A 19,947-nucleotide genomic window follows, 5' to 3' on the forward strand; every position below is an offset into this window, starting at 1 on the left:
TTTGGAATCTGGAGCACTATCCAACTCCCTTTCTTTCTCTTCCTATTGGGACTCTTCTGGTCAATCAGAGCCTATTAAGTATTGGCTATTCAAGAGGCATAACAACATAATGAAGTTGGAACTGCACAAGAAATTCACTCAAGCAAAGGCCCACTGCTGCTGGGACTCAGAGAAAATATTTCTCATAAGAAAAATATAAGAAAGATTTAAAAAAAGTCAAATGGTTCACATTCCCTCTAGACACAGTGTTCTCTCAAGGCCTCTTCCTTCTTTCTGAAGGCACACTCAGTTCTGGAGCAGAGGCTAGGAAACCAGCTGAGATAAATTGTTTTCCCCTCCCCTTTTAATCTTGTGAAAGAGCTGCCAATTCTAGAAATTCCTCCTTTGATGAGAAGATAAAGCAGAACAATGCTGTGGAACTAACTAGATTCCTAAGGGACATTCTTCTAGGGTGTGTAAAAGTCTGCCTGGAAGTTGGGGTGGGGAGGGGAGGAAGGGATGGAAAGCTAAGTTAGTAGCCACAGCCACAAGGAATACAGTTGTTTCTAGACATCTCCATAAAATAGCAACTCTATCCAGTCTCAGAATTTCTTGGGACATGTAGGCATGTTTATTATAGTGATTGGGGGGCTTCATCCACTCCACTTTTCTTTCCCATTTGTTAGAGGTAAATTTCTACTTACAGCCTTCTCACATTAAAAAAACCTTTTTTTTAAAGCTGAAATTTGCAGCCCAAATCAGCCTACCACATTAGATCGTAAGCCTTTGGAAGGAGCACACCCGCTTCCTTACCGTTTAAGGGACAATCTGTTGTAAAATCTTGCAGATTGGAGTCAGAACTGAGTTTGAATCCCGCTCCCAGCGTCACCATATGTATATGGAGACAATTTTCTTATCTGTTTGACGTGGTTATGTAATTTTTAAATCGGACATTTGAGGACTCAACTTTACAAGCTAATCTCATTCCATTCTCACGAGGCAGATATTATGGAGATTGCATGTAAAGATATTTTGTAATGTAGTGAAGAGCCGTCTGGCTGTGAGTTATCATTGGGCTATCTTCCTTACCTGGCTGCTGAGACACTGATGTGAAAGAACTTTACACAATCCACGTGATGGACTACTAATTACACGGCCCACAGCACCTGATCTACCTTGAGGAGTCGGTAAATATACTGCTTGGAGTGCATGATTTTGTATTTTGCCTGTTTCTTTCAGTCTTCCAGTCACAAACTAATCTCGCGGCGGCCTGGGGCCAAAACCACGAATCTGGGAGCCACAACCGGGTTGGAGGAGACTGCTGTGTCCCTGGAGAGGGCACAGGAACAACAGAGGACTTTGGTGGTTGGCAGACGCCCGGCCGTAGAGGCGGTCGGCTGGGGTTCCCGGAGGCACCCGGGTCCCCGATCTGGTGTTGCAAGGAGAGATATCCGGAGCCCGCTTGGCATTTCCCCGGGAAAGCCGCAGCCTGGCCCCGACTCCCCGAGCTCTAGCCTCGCGGGACGCGCCCAAGCCCCGCCCACAACCTCAGGTAGGCCGTCTGCACCAGCCAATCCACCAGAAGCCTGGGCGCGGAAGGCGGTGCTTCCCTGGTCGGAAGTGACGTGCTGTGCTTGGCTGGCCGCGAAGTCCGCCGAGGCTCTTGGTGGCGGCTGAGGCAGCTGAGAGGGAAATGGCTCAGACCGTGGCTGCTCCGGCGGCTCGGGTTGTGGTGGAGGCAGAGGCTTGGGCAGCGTGAGGTGAGGACCGGTAGGTGTGGCGGGGGCCGGTACCTGGGACCCTGCTACCAAGGGCAGCAAAGGGCCCCGGGGAGGCCAGTAAGGGAGGGTCTCTTGCCGCGGCCCCCCAGTCCCCGAGTGCCCGCCTTTGACCCTCCATCTGGTACTCTTGGCGTTGTCCTAGACAGACTTACCTCCCCTGGGCCTTGCTTCCACCCACGCGGTTGCTGACTCCCTCCGAAGGTGCGAGGGGCCCGCGCCCCCATTAGGCCCCTCTTGGCGGGGCTGGGAGGTAGTGCGCCTGGAAGTTAGTTTTCTCCCAAGGGGGAGGGGAGACCACCCTCTTGTCCTTCGGGGCCAGGCGGGAGCCTAAGTGGCCGGTCCTATTCTCTTGTTGAATTGTTAGGTTCCGGCGAAGTGTGTTGCACTTCTCAGTTCTGTGTCGCTCTCCTCCACCATCCTCCTCCCACCCCCGCGCCTTCACCTCCTAGTCCCATCTCCAGCTTATGGGATAATGATTTTATTTTCTCTCTCCGGTTCCCTTTTACCCGCGAATTCACTTGCTTTGGGAAAACAGTATTATTTCATTATGTATTAACACATCATCTTTCCGGGAGTGCGGTCAGATTCAAAATATTTGCTTTAACTCTTCCTGAGTGACGGAAGAACAATACAAAGTTAAAAAAAAAAAAGCACATACTTATTTTCCTCACTAAATGGTTTGGCTTTAAAAAAGAGATTCTCCAGCTGTGGAAATATTTTCGGGGGGAGCAGGGATCGAGAACGGAAATGAGGAAGAAAATTAAGTGAGGAGGAAAGGCTGGGAATAAGGTGAAAGAGCGAGGTTGTGGTAGTTTCTTCTGTTTATCAGCCTGATAGAAGTTGAGGTTATAATTATATTTTTATTTTGAACTGTGGATGTTGAATTGACAGGAAGGAGGTCTTCGTCTTTGAACTATTAAAGGGGTACTCTAAAATCCTTTCAGGTGGGTGTTAGAAGCTCTGTTGGGAAAAATGTTTACTGTATTGGAGTATCAAAACCACGGATGAGAAGAGGTGTAGAAAAAAGAAAGCTATTACAAGAGTGGTGAATACCTAGTATAAGGGGAAAGCCAGTTTGGAGGTCTAGGAACACTGATTCCAGGAGAGACTTTGTACCTTTGCCTCCTTGGCTTGTGATTAAGCCTCCACTGTAGCCTCCTTTTAGCATATTCTGCCATACTTGGTGTTAGTGTTCTTATTAGACTGAAGTGCTCTAGTTGAGGTCTATACAGTTGAAGATAATTGCTTGTTTAATATTAAGACCGGTTTTGAGTACTGAAAAGCATTATGACTGAGAATAGAGAGATTTTGTTATTTAACTCAAACTTAATTCAAAAGCGACTTTATATAGATACCAAGCATATTATGAAAATTTGTTTTGTATGCATGTTACTTGCAGTTTTCCTTGGCAAGAGCTGTATTTTACTGTTTTCAACCATAGGTTTCACAACTTTTTCTGTTAAATGGAACATAAAAGTTGGCATGCTTGCATTTAGGAATTAGAAACTATAACTTTAGGCAATTAGCTGTATATTAAGCATCTGATTCTTTATTTTTTCCAATGTTTATTTTTGAGAGAGCTGGATGTGCAAGCGTTTGAGGGGCAGAGAGGGAGACAGGATCTGAAGCTGGCTCTGAGTTGACAGCAGAGAGCCTAATAAACATCTGATTCTTTGCTTTTCCCTTCTGCCATGAATGGTTCTAAAATTTTTTTAAATGTTTGTTTATTTTTGAGAGAGAGACACACACACACACAGTGAGAGTGGGGGAGGGGCAGAGAGAGAGGGAAACACAGAATCCGAGGCTCTGAGCTGTGAGCGCAGAGCCTGACGTGGAGCTCGAACCCACCAAATGTGAGCTGAAGTTGGACTTAACCACTTGAGCCACAGGGGCACCCCTAAAATTTTTGATTGAAGGTTGTACATGAGTTCTATGTCCAGGAATCTTTCTTTTATCTGGCACATTTTGCACTTGTAAGCACATTGAGTGACTGAACTTCTACCTACCAAGAGTGTTGAATTTCCCAAGAGCTCAGAGATCTTATCAGAGCATCAGACCAAACTTTTCAGAGTAGCAGGGCAAAATGCTTTTTTAAGTGCTTTGTAGCTTGTTACTCACATTGATAACATAAATTATTTTATTATATTTTCCATATTCCAAGAAGAAATTAAGACAGGTAAATGACAAAGGTGAATGTTTTAATACTGTGCATTTACATAGTATGTGATTTGATTTGTTGTACCTGAGTAGGACTAAAAATGAATTCTCTGAAAGACTTTGTTTCCATAGGGCCTACAAGGATGCCTGGCACTATTGCGGTTCGAGGGATAGAAAAAAATAAGACACAAGAGATAATAACAGTGTGGTTATAAGGGCAGTAGTAGATCCAAAGTACTAAAAAGGATATGGTCACATGGACTGGAGAGGGGGAAGGAGTGCATCTGAGGAAGATGATACTCAAATTGTGTCTTAAAGGATGAATTTCTCCTAATTAATGAGGGTAGGATAAAGGTGATCAGGTTCTAGACCTTACTATGATACTACCAAGCAGTGAGATATTAAGATATTAAAAAATTTTAAAAAATTATTTTGGTTTCCATTTTTTAATTTGAGAGTTTATATCTAAATTAATGCTTTCCAGTAGAAATACTAAAATTAGAGCCACTTATGTAAGATATTTAACTAATTTTTTTTTTTTTTGGTAAGTCTTTGAAATCTTGTATGCATCTTACACTTAAAACACATCTCATTTTGGGACACCTGGTTGGCTTGTTGGTTTAGTATCCAACTCTTGATTTCGGTTCGGGTCATGGTCCCAGGATTATGGGATTGAGTCCCATGTCAGGCATAAGATTCTTTCTCCCTCTACCCCTCTCTCCAGCTTTTGCTCTTTCTCTCTAAAAAATAAAACAAAACAAAAAACAACTTAAAAATGGATTTAAGAAAAATCCTCCTTAAAAATAAAACACATCTTACTTTGAATTAGCCACATTTTAAGCACTCAGTAGCTGCTTGTGGTTAGTAGCTACCAGACTGAACAATGCAGATACACAGTTTGGAAAATTCTGTTCTTTCTTAGAATCCTGCTTGAAAAGGAAATCCAACTCCTATGAGAAATGAATTATCAGTAATTTATAATTTCTCATCATTTTGATGGTATTCATACATGAATCTTTTGATGGGAATTATGATCACACTTTGGAATAATATTGCTGTAGGATATCTTTCAGGTTGTTCATAGGGTTAAGGTTGGGACAAGAATAAACTTTATTTTCCCTGTTCTCTGGGGGACTCATTTTTTGATATCTTTATTTTGTGCACTTGTGTATATTTTGTATCCGTCCTTTTCTCTACAGTTTATTGTTTATAACTGATGGATTCAGAACACAAAGGGAGAGTGCACATTGACATTTTAGGCAGTTAAAAAGGAAATTTATATAATTTTAAACTACTTTGTGGGTGTCTCAAAAATTTAGTTGTTTAGGTACAAAAGCAAGTGGAATTTCTTTTTTTAATGTTTGTTTATTTTTGAGAGAGAGAGCGAGCAAGTGAGCTGGCAGGGGCAGAGAGAGGGGGATAAAGGAATCTTAAGTGGGTTCTGTGCTGACAGCAGCAAGCCCCATGTGGGGCTCCAACTCACAAACCATGAGATTATGAGCCAAAGTCGGACACTTAACCAAGTGTGCCACCCAGGCACTTCTGAGGTGGATTTTTTTTTTTTAAAGATAAGTTTATTGTCCTCACTTTATAGATGAAGAATTTTGGACCCAGGAAGACTAAACAGCTGGATTATAATTACAGTTTGTGAATGGTAGAGCTGGGTTTTGAACCCTGATATGTTGGGATCAAGCCTCTTGTTTTGCTTCCCTATCCCACACTGGCTGGCTGTGTATGGGATTTGTAATATTGGATTTGTAACATATTGGAAGGCAACTATTATTGGCTTAGCAGCAAGTATTTATTTTTTTCCCTAAATTATCTCTACACCCAGTGTGGGGAGATCAAGAGTTACATGCCGTACGGACTGAGCCAAGCTCGTGCCTCTTGAGTAAAGAATTTAGATGTTACTTAAACTGTTACTGTAGGAGGAAGGTGATGAAATGTCAGGGACAGAGTTATTCCATGCACAGCGAAGAACTTGAGGAAAAACCTAGGAGAAGATAAAATGTAATTTTAAGGAAGTATTTGCAGGTTCTATTTGAAAAGATAAGGACAGGACGGGGTGAAACAGATGAAAATAAGTAAACATCTGCAATAAAGAACTTGGAGGCCAATGGTCAGAACTTTTATATTATTTGGGTGATTCAGAGAATCTTAGCACAAGCAGTGAACTTGTGGTTTGAGTAGTGTGGAAGACATGGTTAAGAGGACTGAAAGAGAAGTTGGTGACTCTAAGTGAGTGGCAGAGTAATGCTAGTTCCTGTTGTGAAATGAGTAGGGATTTGATAAGGAATTTGTGAGAAAGGAATAGAATAGGCAGTGTTAAGAAAATTGGTTAAAAAGTTTGCAATAATTTAGGATGCCTGAGTGGCTCAGTAGGTTTAGTGCCAACTTTGGCTTAGGTAACAAGTTTGTACTTCATGAGTTCAAGCCTACATCAGGCTCTGTGCTGATGTCAGAGCCTGGAGCTTGCCACCCTCTCTCTCTGCCCCTCTCCTGCTCGCGATTTGTCTCTCTCTCTGTCTCAAAAATAAAGTACACAAAAAAAATTAAAAAGAAATTTGCAATAATGGGAAATCCTGATTGAAATCAGCTATTTTTAAAAAAGTAGTTTCCTACCTATAAAAACAAATTGGCAGTTTATCTTCAGAAAATTTCAGTGGAGGCAGGAAGACACTAAGTATTAAAGTTCTGCTGTGGGGGTGATAGAGCACAGGACTCCTAATCTTGGGGTTGTAAGTTTGAGACCCACATTGGGTGTGGAGCCTACTTAAAAATAAAGTTCTGTGGTGGAATGAGAGGGAAAAGCAAAGACAAAAGCCTCTTTCAAGATAAAGGGTAGGGAAAATGAGAGGAGGCAATGAACGGAAATCCATGCAGGTACTTTGCCATTTGGTGAAAAGATGTGGATGTTAATGGGAGAGATACACACACTTGGAAAAAAATACCTAATTAGGGAACAGGAAAACATTTTCTCAGATGTTTTAGTTGCAGTTTAGGGAATTTTGTGAAGCTTGTATCTTGCAAGCTCTGAAGGAGGCCTAATTATTTATACCTATAAAAAAAACCCATAGTGCTGTATCAATAATCAAGCTGATTTTATTAAGTCACTTTATATGTGCTCATGACATAATTTATAACTGTTCTGACCTTTTCTTTTAGTTTAGTGTGTATGTATTTCTTAGACTACAGTGCCGAGTTGAGAAAAGGTGGTCTTTGGCTCCAGGGAATGTAGCCTGGTTTTATTTGACTAGATCTCATAATGACATTTATTGGACTGGAATTCTGCCTATATTGAAACATATGACATGGGGGGCAGCCGGGTGGCCCAAACGGTTAAGCATCTGACTTCCTCTGGGTCATGATCTCCAGTTTGTGAGTTTGAGCTCCTCTTCAGAGCCTGGAGCCTGCTCAGATTCTGTGTCTCTCTGCCCCTCCCCTGCTCACGCTCAGTCTTTTTCTCTCTCAAAAATAAACAAACAAAGAAAAATGAAATGTATGACATGACACTGTAACTATTTAGGGGTTTTTAAAAGTCAGATTTATTGAGATATAATTTACTCCATCTGTTTTAGGTATCAGCTAACTTATGAGATAGTGTGTAACTGCCACCACCACACTCCACTCCAAAAAGTATTTATATTACTCTTGGTAATTAATCAGAACCTTTCACTTACCCTCCAGACAAATGATTTTATTTTTAGTATTCCTATAGTTTTGCTTTCCCAGAATGTTCTGTAAATACAGTATATTCAGCCTTATTTATTTATTTCTTTTCTTCACACATGCAAAAGCAAAGGGCTTTATTATGGGCTTAAGCTCGGCCTCACAGACTCCACCAACTCACTGGCCACGTGGAGAGAGACCCTATTTATTTTTAACAAACGGTCCTCTGCAACTCAGAGGAAGTCATTCCTCCCTCAACCCCAAAGTTGTTGGTTTTTTTTTTTTAAGTTTATTTATTTTTAGTAATACCTATACCCAACATGGGGCTCAAACTCATGACCCCTAGATCAAGAGTTGTATGTTCTTCTGAGTCGGTCAGGCATCCCAGGGGGTGTGTGTGTGTGTATATATATATATATATATATATATATATATATATATATATATATATATACATACATATATCCTTTTGAGTCTGGCTTCTTTCACTTGGCATAATACTTTAGAGATTCAGTAAACACATTTTGTATATCCATATTTTGATGGACAGTTAGGTTGTTGCTCCCTTTTAGCTAGTGGGAATATTGTTGTGAGGGTCAGTGTACAGTTATCCTGTTTTTAATTCTTTTGGGTGTATTTATCTAGGAGTGGAATTGCTGGGTCATATGGAATTTTTATGTTTAATTTATTGAGAAAACACCAAAGTGTTTTCCAAAGTTGGCTGCACCATTTTACCTTTCCATCAACAAAGGATGAGGGTTCCAATTTCTCCACATCCTTATCAACACATGTTATTTTCCACTTTAAAAATTTTAGCCATTCTAGTAGGTATGCAGTGGTGTCTGATTATGGTTTTGATTTGCATTTCTTTAATGAGTAATGCTATTGAGCATCTTTTCGTGTGATAAGCTGCTTTGTTTTAGTGGTACAAATATAGTGATGGTTTTTCCAATAATTGGACTTGTGTAATACATATATGTATTTTTAAGTACCTGTTATAAACTTGGCATTGTGTATATTATTTTATTTAACCCCGACAACACTGAGATATGATCTTTTACAGATGAGAAACTAAGACAAAGAGAGGTTAAGTAGTTTAAGATTACACAGTTAATAAGAGATCTGATAATTAAGTCTTGCTACTACATTTTCCTCTCTTTGTTATCACTTTTCTATGAAACTACCAATTTAATGCAGTTGGTATTATGTGAAGACAAGATTTTGTTAGCCATAGTAATTATGGAGTTTTGGGGGGAAATTCCAGGAAATATTCATGTCAGTTTTTCATTTTAATTCCCTGTTTGGGGGTTTTTGGTTATAACTCAGTTTTATGTTTTCCTATCTTAAGCTGTGTTGGAAATGGAGTCATATACCATAACATTTAGCACAAAAGCTTACTGTTATTTGTCCTGTTGGAATTGGGGTAATGTCAGAGTATATTTAATGATTCATGTTAAATGAATGGACAGTAAAGTAGTCCAAAGTTCAGTAATTATCTTCACAAAGCAGTACTACTGTTGGGATTTTGAGTTCGATTGAAAACTGCTTTGTTAGTAAAATGTCTTTCAACAGGAAACTCTTGCTTGTAACTGTATTCCCCCCTTCCATGTCCCTCTCCCAAAGAGTGATAGATATATGTACTTAAAGCAAGTTGTTCTTGATGAATGCTCTGTTGTGAATCTTTTGTGTGTAGAATGTTGCTCCTAAGAGCTCAAGGTGGTATAGTGAAAGCTAGTGCTTATTAGATTACTGTAGTGCTTTTTGTCAAAATGAGAGAATCCTACCCTTCATTAATTGCTTGTAGTACTTGGGCAAAGTGTAATTATAAAGTGTGGTTGGAGATTAAAGAGTGTGGGAGCTGGCTAGGCTCATCCATCTTTAAACTTATGAAGCTCAGAAAGGTTTCTGTCCTCACTTTCCCATGACTCACCCCTTGTGTACAGGTTACCACTCTAATTTCATCTTTTTTCTGACTATACTATTAAAAAATAATACTCCTTCCCACCAATTAAATCATTTTCTGTCATGTTACTGTGTTTTTTCCCCCATTTATTTCATTTACCATCTAAACTTAACATTTTTGTTTGCTTGTTTAAATGAAACCAGGCTTAATATTTTCATTGCCGCCAGCCTAGTTCAAGTCATTACTAGTTCTTTTCTAGATTGTTTCAGTTACATATTAATTGGTCTCCTGGTTTTCATTTTGGTTTTCCTTACTCTTTTTTTGGCAAAGCAAATAGAAATCTTTGAACATTGTAAGTCAGCTCACATGAATATCACATGAATACACACCTTTGGCATCCTATCACACCCATTAATTGAATATACTAGTGGTTTTCCTCCTTGGAAGTATGTTAAGTTTAATTATAGAAAGTTCATATTAAGAGATGTAAATTTTAGGATTTTTTTCGAGAGAATATTTTTTATTTTTGCTAATTGAGGTTGGTGATTTAGCTTATTATTAATTAGAAAAATTTTTATCAAAAATATTTCAATCAAAAAAAGGAAAGATGAGAGTGTCATTAAAAATCACAGAGTAAAATTAGGTTTAAAAAGGAAGTTTGTGCTCTAGCTGCCATCTTGCGTCCCCACGTGTGTGCGCCTAATCTCAGCTGGTCCACCCGAGACCCCCTGAGCGCCAACCCTAGTCCCCCGCGCGGTCCCATTTCCGCTCCAACAAGATGAAAGAAACTATCATGAACCAGGAGAAACTCGCCAAACTGCAAGCACAAGTGCGCATTGGTGGGAAAGGAACTGCTCGCGAAAGAAGAAGGTGGTTCATAGAACAGCTACAGCAGATGATAAAAAACTTCAGTTCTCCTTAAAGAAGTTAGGGGTAAACAATATATCTGGTATTGAAGAAGTGAATATGTTCACAAACCAAGGAACAGTGATCCACTTTAACAACCCTAAAGTTCAGGCATCCCTGGCGGCGAACACCTTCACCATCACAGGCCACGCGGAGACAAAGCAGCTGACAGAAATGCTACCCAGTATCTTAAACCAGCTGGGTGCGGACAGTCTGACTAGTTTAAGAAGGCTGGCGGAAGCTCTGCCCAAACAGTCTGTGGATGGAAAGGCACCACTTGCTACAGGAGAGGATGATGATGATGAAGGTCCAGATCTTGTGGAGAATTTCGATGAAGCTTCCAAGAATGAAGCAAACTGAATTGAGTCAACTTCTGAAGAAGATAAAACTTGAAGAAGTTACTGGGAGCTGCTATTTTATATTATGACTGCTTTTTAAAAATTTTGTTCATGGATCTGATAAAATCTAGATCTCTAATATTTTTAAGCCTGAGCCCCTTGGACACTGCAGCTCTTTTCAGTTTTTGCTTATACACAATTCATTCTTTGCAGCTAATTAAGCTGAAGAAGCCTGGGAATAAAGTTTGAAACAATATTAATAAAGTCCTTTGCCTAGTAAAAAAAAAAAAAAAAAAAAAAAGGAAGTTTGTGTCATACCCTAAACAAGAAACATAGGTATATACTCAAACATATATAAATTTGGAGAAAAGTTTTAAATTCTACAAGTCATTATAGAAATGTCCCTGGTCTCTTTAGAAATAGACTCTATATTTTAGATTGATTTGACTCTAACACTATGAATATTAGTAGGAACTGAAGCCACTTCTTTCCAGGTAGCTGTTTAACCTACATTTAGGTTATATATATATTTTTTAAAAAATTATTGGGGCACCTGGGTGGCTCAGTCGGTTAAGCCTACGACTTCGGCTCAGGTCAAATCTCACATTCATGGGTTCGAGCCCCGCGTCAGGCTCTGTGCTGCCAGCTAGCTCAGAGCCTGGAGCCTGCTTCCGGTTCTGTGTCTCCTTCTCTCTCTGCCCCTCCCCCTCTCATGCTCTGTCTCTCTCTGTATCAAAAATAAATGAAACATTAAAAAAATAAAAATAAAAAAATTGATTTATTTTGAATCAGAGAAAGATTTCACTAGTGGAATTTGAGAAACACAACAGGTGAACATAGGGGAGGGGAAGGAAAAATAAGATAAACTGTGAGGGAGGCAAACCATAAGTAAGAGACTCTTTTTTGAGGTGGGGAAGGGACACCTGAGTGGCTTAGTCTGTTAAACATTGAACTTTGGCTCAGGTCATGATCTCATGGTTTGGGAGTTTGAGCCCCGCTTTTCTCTGTCTGCCTCTCATGGGATTCTCTCTTCTCTCTCTCTCTCTCTCTCTTTCTCTGTCTGTCTCTCTTTCTCTCTGCCCCTCACCCTCTCTCCCTCAGGAAAAAAAAAAGACTCAAATACAGAGAACAAACTGAGGGTTGCTGGAGGGGAGGTGGGTGGGGGAGGGGTTAAATGGGTGATGGACATTAAAGAGGGCACTTCTTGGGATAAGCACTGGGTGTCATATGTAAGTGATAAATCACTGGGTTCTACCTCTGGAGCCAAGACTACACTGTATGTTAATTAACTTGAATTTAAATTAAAAAAGAAGTTTATTTATTTTGAGAGTGTGTACAGGCCCAGGGGAGGAGCATAGGGAGAGGGAGAGAGAGAATCCCAAGCAGGTTCTGCACTATTACTCATGAACTATGAGATCATGACCTGAGCCAAGATCAAGAGTCAGACGCTTAACCTACGAAGCCACCCAGGTGCCCCTCTGGTGTGTATATATATATATATATTTTAAATTTTTTTAATGCTTTATTTATTTTTGAGAGAGAGAGACAGCTTGAGCAGGGGAGGGTCAGAGAGAGGGGGAGACACAGAATCTGAAGACAGGCTCCAGGCTCTGAGCTAGCCGTCAGTACAAAGCCCTTCGTGGGCCTCAAACCCACGAACCACGAGATCATGACCTGAGCTGAAGCCTGAGGCTCATCTGACTGAGCCACCCACCCAGGCGGCACCCCCCCCCCCCCCCGTATATTTTTATCCCACTTGGGCTTCCATAAACTTCTTAGATTTGCTTGGTTGATGTCTTTCTTCACTTGCAGAAAGTTCTTGGCCATTTTCTCTTCAGTATTTCTTTTGTTTCATTCTCTTCTACTCTCTTTTGGGACTCCAAGTCTCATTAAGTGTTAGACCATTTGAAATTGTCCCACAGGCATGGTGTTTTACCTCTCTCCCCTATTTTTTTTCTGTTTGGATGTTTCCTACTGATTTGTTTTCAACTTTATCCATCTTTTCTAATGCTGTTCAGTCCTTCTAATTAATTCTTTATTTCTGATATATTTTTTTCTTGTATTTGTTTGATTCTTCTTTGTAATTTTGTATCATTCTGCTGACCCCCTTCCCCCCATATGCATCTCCTTTGCTTTTTTTCTGCTAGGTCATTTAGTGTTTGTAGTCCAATTATTTTAATTTTTTTAAGTTTATTTATTTTGAGAGAGAGAAAACAAGCTTGGGTAGGGGCAGAGAGAGAAGGGGGGAGAAGAAGAATCCCAAGCAGGCTCTGCACTGTCAGCACAGAGCCCATTGCAGGGCTCAAACTCACAAACTGTGAGATCATGACCTGAGGCAAGATCAAGAGTTGGACACTTAACTGACTGAGCCACTCAGGCACCCCCTCATCCTAATTTTTGTAAAGTTCCTTTTGACAATTCCAACATTTGGGCCATCTCTGTGTCTGCATATTTTGACTGTTTTCTTGAAAATGGATCACAGTTTCTTCTTTGTCTACTAATCTTTGGTTATATATTAGACAACTTAAATTCCCCTTATTCTGTTCAGGCCACTAAATTGAGAAAGTCTGATTTATAAGTAAGATGGGTCTGTGCTTTATTGCAACTTTAATTTGATTTAGCTCACTAGTGGGTTGAAGTACTTTGGGCAGGGGGCAATGATGACTTTCTCTTTAGAAGGATTTGGGTTCTGAACATTGACTTGATTCCAAAGATTTTTTTTCTGCTAGCTTTTTAGGTTGTCAGGAAGTCTCTTTGTTCGCTATTTCATTCTTGGTTTTTGGTGTCTCAGGAGATCTCTGCCTTGCTGCCCTTACTCCAGCCTCTCTGGAGGGCACCTGTCTTACATAAAGGCCTGGAATGCTTTGGAGGGCTTTTTCTCAGTTCTTCTGCCCCATCCCCAGCCACTGGTAGCTGAAAACTTGGAGTGCCTCTGGTGGATTTCTCCTTGTTCATGTGCCCTGCACTCCTTTGGAGGGTGGCTGCCTTATATTTCAGGGAGGCCCACATACTTCAAGGGGAATCTCTTTTAGCTCTTCTGCCCTGTCCCCAGCTTTCAGTGTGCTACCTGTGCATTTGGTGAAGACCTGAAGGAAAGAGTTGATGGCTGGGTATAGACTTGTTCCATGCCTGGGACTCCTTGTAATTCTTAATTCAGGGCTTTAGACCATTCAGCCTTACCTCTGCCAGGCCTCAGAATTCTAATCATGGTAGCCTGCCCTCGGCTATCAAAAGTGTTTGTCAAAAGTCTACAGTTCATTTTCCTGCTCTTCTGTACTAGGGATTCAAGTAACAGTGGACTGGCTTCTTCTATGAGTGGTCTATCACTTTCTGGAATTTAATTCATTAGAGTTTTTCTGTGTGTCTTCTGCTCTCTGGTGTCTCTTAAAAGTATTGTTGTATTTTCTTTTTTTAAGCTTATTTACCTTGCTTTTCATTGTTGAAGTGAGACAGTCTCTTGTCACTTTGTATATCCTAATAACAGGAAAATTATTTTGTTACATATTTATTACCTTTGTTTTAAAATAGTAAAGCTTACAAATGATGAAATATTTAAAACTATCAAGTTTAGATAGTAAAGATCTGCTTTCTTCCATTGGCTCCCCCCAGTCCTCCATTTTTAGTTATTGACCTAGTAGTTTTTTACCTTTATCACCTCTGTCTTCTAAGATGTCTCTTCCTTTTCAAGTCACACCCTTAATCTCTGCTTCTGATTCATACTCAGTATCTAAGCTAGTATGTATCTCCTGTCTTCTGTGCTTTTTATTCTTTGTCCCCTGAATTCTTGTCTTTAACCTACCATATGTTGAAGGCCTTAATCATTTTAAACAGCCATTCCTGAGACCTCCTTCTGTCTCTCCTCGTTCCCTTTACTGTCAAAGAATTGAAAGAATTTATACCTTTGTTACTTGCAATTCTTTACTTTTTCAGTTTTCCGCTTCTCTGAAGTGTTCTCTTTGAAAAATCTTTGGGGGTGATAAAAATGTTCTGCAATTTGGTAGTGGTGATAGTTGCATAATTCTAATTATATAAAAACAATTGAACTATATGCTTTAAATGGGTGAATTTTATAAGTTAATTACCTCAGTAAAACTATTATTAAAATAATCACAAATGAGCTTTTAGATTTAGAGTGTTTTTCTTTTTCAGCCCTTAACTTGTGTCACATCTCTGCAGTTTTTGAGGTTACTGACCACATCTTAGGACACGGAATGCCTTTATTTCTCTGCTAACCAGTCTTCACACCTGTTATTTTCCTCTGACCTTTTGTTTCCTGCTTAGGTTATTAGAAGCCCTTATGATTTCCTCCTTGTCTCTTTTTCTTTCTTCGCTTTACACATTCTCTCAGGGCATTCTCTACTTTCATGACTTCAGATCTTCAGTTTTATATAGATAATGCCTCAAGATTTATCTCCAGCAAAATTGTTCTGTTGAGCCCAAGGCCTGTATTTCTAATCGACAAGCAGACATGAACTGTATTTTCCACAAGTACTTCAAAATAGTAATGTGTTTTGGTCTCACTAAAAAGGACCATGTGGTTCTGAGGAACAATTCTGAGAGTAACACATAATTTTATTCCCTCAGAGAAAGAAATTAATAGTTTATAATTTGACACATGGAAGATGACTTCCAAATACTTTAAATGAAAATGAGTGAAACAAGAATGGATTAACAAATCTGGTATCTCTTAGGTTCAAATACTCATTTTGAGTAGAATATTTGTATGTACTTTTAAGTATCTTAACAGAGTACCAAAGTCACTCTACAGTAAAGAATTGCTTCCTAATCTGGTCCATATTAGATTTTATTTCATTTATTTGTTTAACAAACATTTGCATAAAATCTTGCTTATTCTAGGATTGTTCTGGGTGCTAGGGATATAGAAGTGAGCCTAAGAGGTAAATCCCAGCTTATAATCTAGAGGGGAAAGATAGCTCATGAAATACACAAGTAAATCTATAGTACATTGGATAATGCTTAAATGCTAAGGAGAAAGTAAGTAAAGTGCATGGGCATTGGAGTTAGAGAAAGTTGCAGTTTTCACTACATTATCAGGGAAGACTTTACTTAACTGTCGCCTTCTTCATGAAGACTTGAAGGTGAGAAAGCTTGCCATTCAGCTCTCCAGGGGAAGAGCAAAGACTGAATAAGAAGTATAATGTATTTGAGGAGCAATAAGGAGGCCACCTGGACAGTTGCAGACTAAAATGTTATAGAGGAAAAGTAATAGGGGACCAGATATATAGAGTGCCTGGTGGACTGTTGGAAAGATTTCACCACTTTTCTGAGTCAGATAAGAGTTTTTGAAAGTTCTGAGTGGAGAGGTAAAGATCTAAGTTTTTCAGTATATCTCTCGCTGCTGTGTTGAGAGTAGTCTGAATGAAGCTGGAGGGTGGGGGGTGGCGGAAACAGACTGGGGTGCTGTTTCAGTAATCCATAAGATTTTATGTACATATCCATAACTATCTTGATAGAGTTACCACCAAACACTGCTGCTTTCTTGACAAGCTACAGTTGAATTAGGATTTTCTAATTCAGTTCAAATAAATAAATTTGCTGGATATAACATACAATGGTGAGTGTGCACCAATCTCCTGCTGATAGGAATATCTTTCTCTTTTTAAAAGTTTTGTATTTTAAATGCAGGAATTTTTTTTTTTTACATAAATCATGTTCTGTGTGATTCCATTAAGTGAAAATTTGAGAAACCATAATTTGTTTTTTTCTTTTGCAGTCTTACCCTTTTCACATATCCATTAATGAGTAAGGGCAGTGCCCTTAATTTAGCCTATAGATTAGAAAATGAAAAGTATTGTACTTACTTGTTTTTTTATGACATTACTAAAAAATTGAGCTTTTGTGTTCATACAGTTTGCCACATGTGAGTTTAAAAAAAACCCACATGCTATTGCACGTGGTGTTGATTTTCATGTACCATGTATAATAAGACATGAAAATATTTAAAATATTTAAATTTAAAATATGTGGGGAATAGATTCTTTTTTATTGTGAAGTAACCCTCAGAAAAGTGCACAAAGCATTATATGATTATTTAACAAATAATCGTAAAACGAACACTTGTGTAACTTAGTTGATAAGCAGTGTTCTAGTTCATAACCTATGTTTCAGAAGTCCCCAGTGTACTTATCCTTAGTTGTCCCTTCGTCTTTGAGTAACCATATTCCTAACTTTTGAGAATCTTTTCCTTTTCTTCTCAGTTTTACCATTATGTAAGCATTCTTAAACAATATAGTTTCTCATGTTTTTGAACTTCTATAAATGGGATCACTGTATTTTTGTGTCTGTCTTTGCTTATCATGTTTCTAAGTTTTATTCATATTTTCATATAGCTCTAGTTCATTAGCATTAGTGTATAAAATTCCATTTCTTTCTGCCTGGTTCCTTTCGTGTAACTCTTGAAGACCTTGGAATCTTCCAAGTTTCTGTTGTATGCTAATGAGATGAATAGTGTCTGGGATGCCTAGTTTCAGGATGGGGCTGGTCACCAGAAAGGCTGAGGCATGTTTAGAGGATTGGAACTTTCAGCTTTACCCCTTCACCTCTGGAGATGAGAGAGGAACTGAAGGTTCCTTCCAGGTTAGTTCCTATTTGGGACTATTATGGGCAGTGTTATTTAAAGGCTCTTATGATTATCCTTCTTTTTAATTTGTAGAAGTTACTTATCTAGAATTTGAGTTCTTTGGTTATATGTTAAAAATATCTCCTTTTTTGTGGCTTGTTTTTGTCATTCTCTTTGGTGTCTTTTGGTAAATAAAAGTTCTGGATTTTACTATGGTCAAATTATTTTTTTTTCTCTTATGGTTAGTGCTTTCTGTCTTAAGAAATTTTTCCCTTCTCTGATTCTAAAGCTTTATAATTCCTCCTTTCACAGATGTTTGGTTTGTTTTGAGTTAATTTTTGCTTAAGGAATGAAGTAGGAGTCCATTTCATTTCCCCTCCATTTGTCCTATCTTCATTTATTTAAAAGACAGTTCTTTTCTTGTACTCTGATATATACGTGTCTTAAATCGGGTGTCTTTGTAATTGTGTTTCTGTTTTTGACCTCTTAGCCTGTTCTTTATTAGATTTATCTCTTCCTGCATAAATCCTATACTATCTTAAATAAGCTTTATAATAAGTCTTTATTGGGTAGGGCAAATCCTCCCACCTTGTTCTTTTCCAAGAGGTTTTTGGCGATTTTGGCCCTTTTGGTTACTGAATAAATTTTAGAATCACCTTGTCAAAAATTGTCTTTTTATTTTAGAACGCAAGCAGGAGAGAGGGTCAGAGGGACAGAGAGGGAGAGGCGAGAGAGAGAGAGAAAGAGAGAGAGACAGAGGAGAGAGGAGAGAGAGAGAATCCCAAGCAGGCTCTGTGCTGACAGCACAGATGCAGGGCTATCTCCTTTCATTACCTAAGCCTATATCAAGAGTTGGATACTTAACCAAGACTGAGCCACCCAGGCGCCCTTATTTTCTTTTTTTAACATGTTTATTTATTTATTTATTTTGAGAGAGAGTGAGCACACTTGCACATGAGAGAGGAGAGAGAGAATCCCAAGCAGGCTGTGGCTGTCAGTATAGAGCGAACCTTGGGTCTTGATCTCATGAACTGTGAGGTCATGACCTGAGCCAAAATCAAGAGCCAGAAGCTTAACCTACTGAACCACCCAGGTGCCCCAAGATGTTATTTTTTTATATGAATATGTATTTAAATATTCTCATGGTTTCAAATCCTATTAGGAAGGTCTTCTTTTTGCTGAGGTTAACTAGGAATTCCACGGGTTATTTTGGTTTTGATTCTTTTTTTAAACAGCTAAATAGCTAATCTTTTTGTAATTTTGTAGTCCTATTTGATTGTTTGTAAACATTTATCTATGAAATGTTAACAACTTGCTAACTATAGAACAATTAGAAATTATATACTTTAAAAATATAAAATTTAGGGGCGCCTGGGTGGCTCAGTCGGTTGAGAGGCCGGCTTCGGCTCAGGTCAGATCTCACGTTTGTGGGTTCGAGCCCCGCGTCAGGCTCTGTGCAGACAGCAAGCTCAGAGCCTGGAGCATGCTTCAGATTCTTTGTCTCCCTCCCTCTGCCCCTCCCCCTCTCATGCTCTATCTCTCTCTGTATCCAAAATAAATAAAACATTAAAAAAAATTAAAAAAATATATAAAATTTATCAAGAATGGTAAGATAGTCCTTAATGAAAAGTCTATATGTTATCTGTGGGGCTTAAAATATTTTCTTCCCCTGAAAATTAAGTAATAGGCATTGGAGCTATTGTATTGAGAGAAGGGATGACTTTTGGGAATATAAGATTTTTCTTATTATCCAAAAATTAATGATGCTTGTTGACCCTGCTTTTTGTTCCTTTCCTTATAAATTCTAGCCTTAAGTTGTCCAATAGCCACCTTTGGCTTTTGAGCACTTGAAATATGTCTAGTCTAAGTTGAAATGTGTAAGTGTAAAATAACATATATATCAAGTTTTGAAAACTTGGTATGAAAAAGAATGTACAATGTTCTGTTCATATATTTTAATTTTTTTAATGTTTTTAATTTATTTTTGAGAGACAGAGAGAGACAGCACAAGCAGGAGAGGGTCAGAGAGAGAGGGAGACACAGAATCCGAATACAGGCTCCAGGCTCGGAGCTAGCTGTCAGCACAGAGCCTGACATGGAGCTCGAACCCACGAGCTATGAGATCATGACCTGAGCCGAAGCCGGATGCTCAACCAACTGAACTACACAGGTGCCCCCCGTTCATATTTTTATATTGGTTACTTATTGAAATGACAGTATTTTGGATAATTGGATTAAATATATTATTAATAGCTTCATCTGTTTCTTTTAATGTAGCTGTAAAAATTTTTAAATTTGGTATGTAGCTTGCATTCCATTACTGTAGAGTAGTGGTGCTCAACCTTAATCTCACCCAACACCTGGACATTCCTCCATTTTCTTTTTGGCAAAGTTGTATAGTGCCTAATACTAAAGTGCTTGGTTGCTTTTGTCAGATTAATTTTTTCTTTCATGAATCACAGAGATAGGAGAATGTTATCTAAGTATCTACTGGAGTTTTTTCTTTTAGAAGAGATGAAGCTCCTCTCCTATTTTTATTTTTTTATTTTTTTAAGATTTTTACTGTTTTAAGTAATCTCTACACCTAATGTGGGGCTTGAACTAACAACACTGAGATCAAGAGGTAGTGGTATG

At 38.9% G+C, this 19,947-nt stretch overlaps 1 protein-coding gene and 1 pseudogene across 4 annotated transcripts in view; both read left to right on the top strand.

Annotated features, from left to right (window-relative positions):
* The first annotated feature begins 1,665 nt into the window (after positions 1 to 1,665).
* Positions 1,666 to 19,947, top strand: part of PIK3C2A (phosphatidylinositol-4-phosphate 3-kinase catalytic subunit type 2 alpha) — a 110,925-nt gene continuing 92,643 nt past the window's right edge. For 3 of the 4 annotated variants that reach the window (XR_003915308.1, XM_029956653.1, XM_029956655.1), the window contains exon 1: positions 1,666 to 1,739. The gene's annotated coding sequence lies outside the window, so the exon portion shown is untranslated. Of the gene's footprint in view, positions 1,750 to 19,947 lie in introns of all 4 variants that reach the window. The other variant, XM_029956654.1, reaches the window with a different exon arrangement.
* On the top strand, positions 10,165 to 11,000 carry LOC115306317 (annotated as a pseudogene).

Source organism: Suricata suricatta, chromosome 11, assembly GCF_006229205.1.
Source record: "Suricata suricatta isolate VVHF042 chromosome 11, meerkat_22Aug2017_6uvM2_HiC, whole genome shotgun sequence".
Taxonomy (NCBI): Eukaryota; Metazoa; Chordata; class Mammalia; order Carnivora; family Herpestidae; genus Suricata; species Suricata suricatta.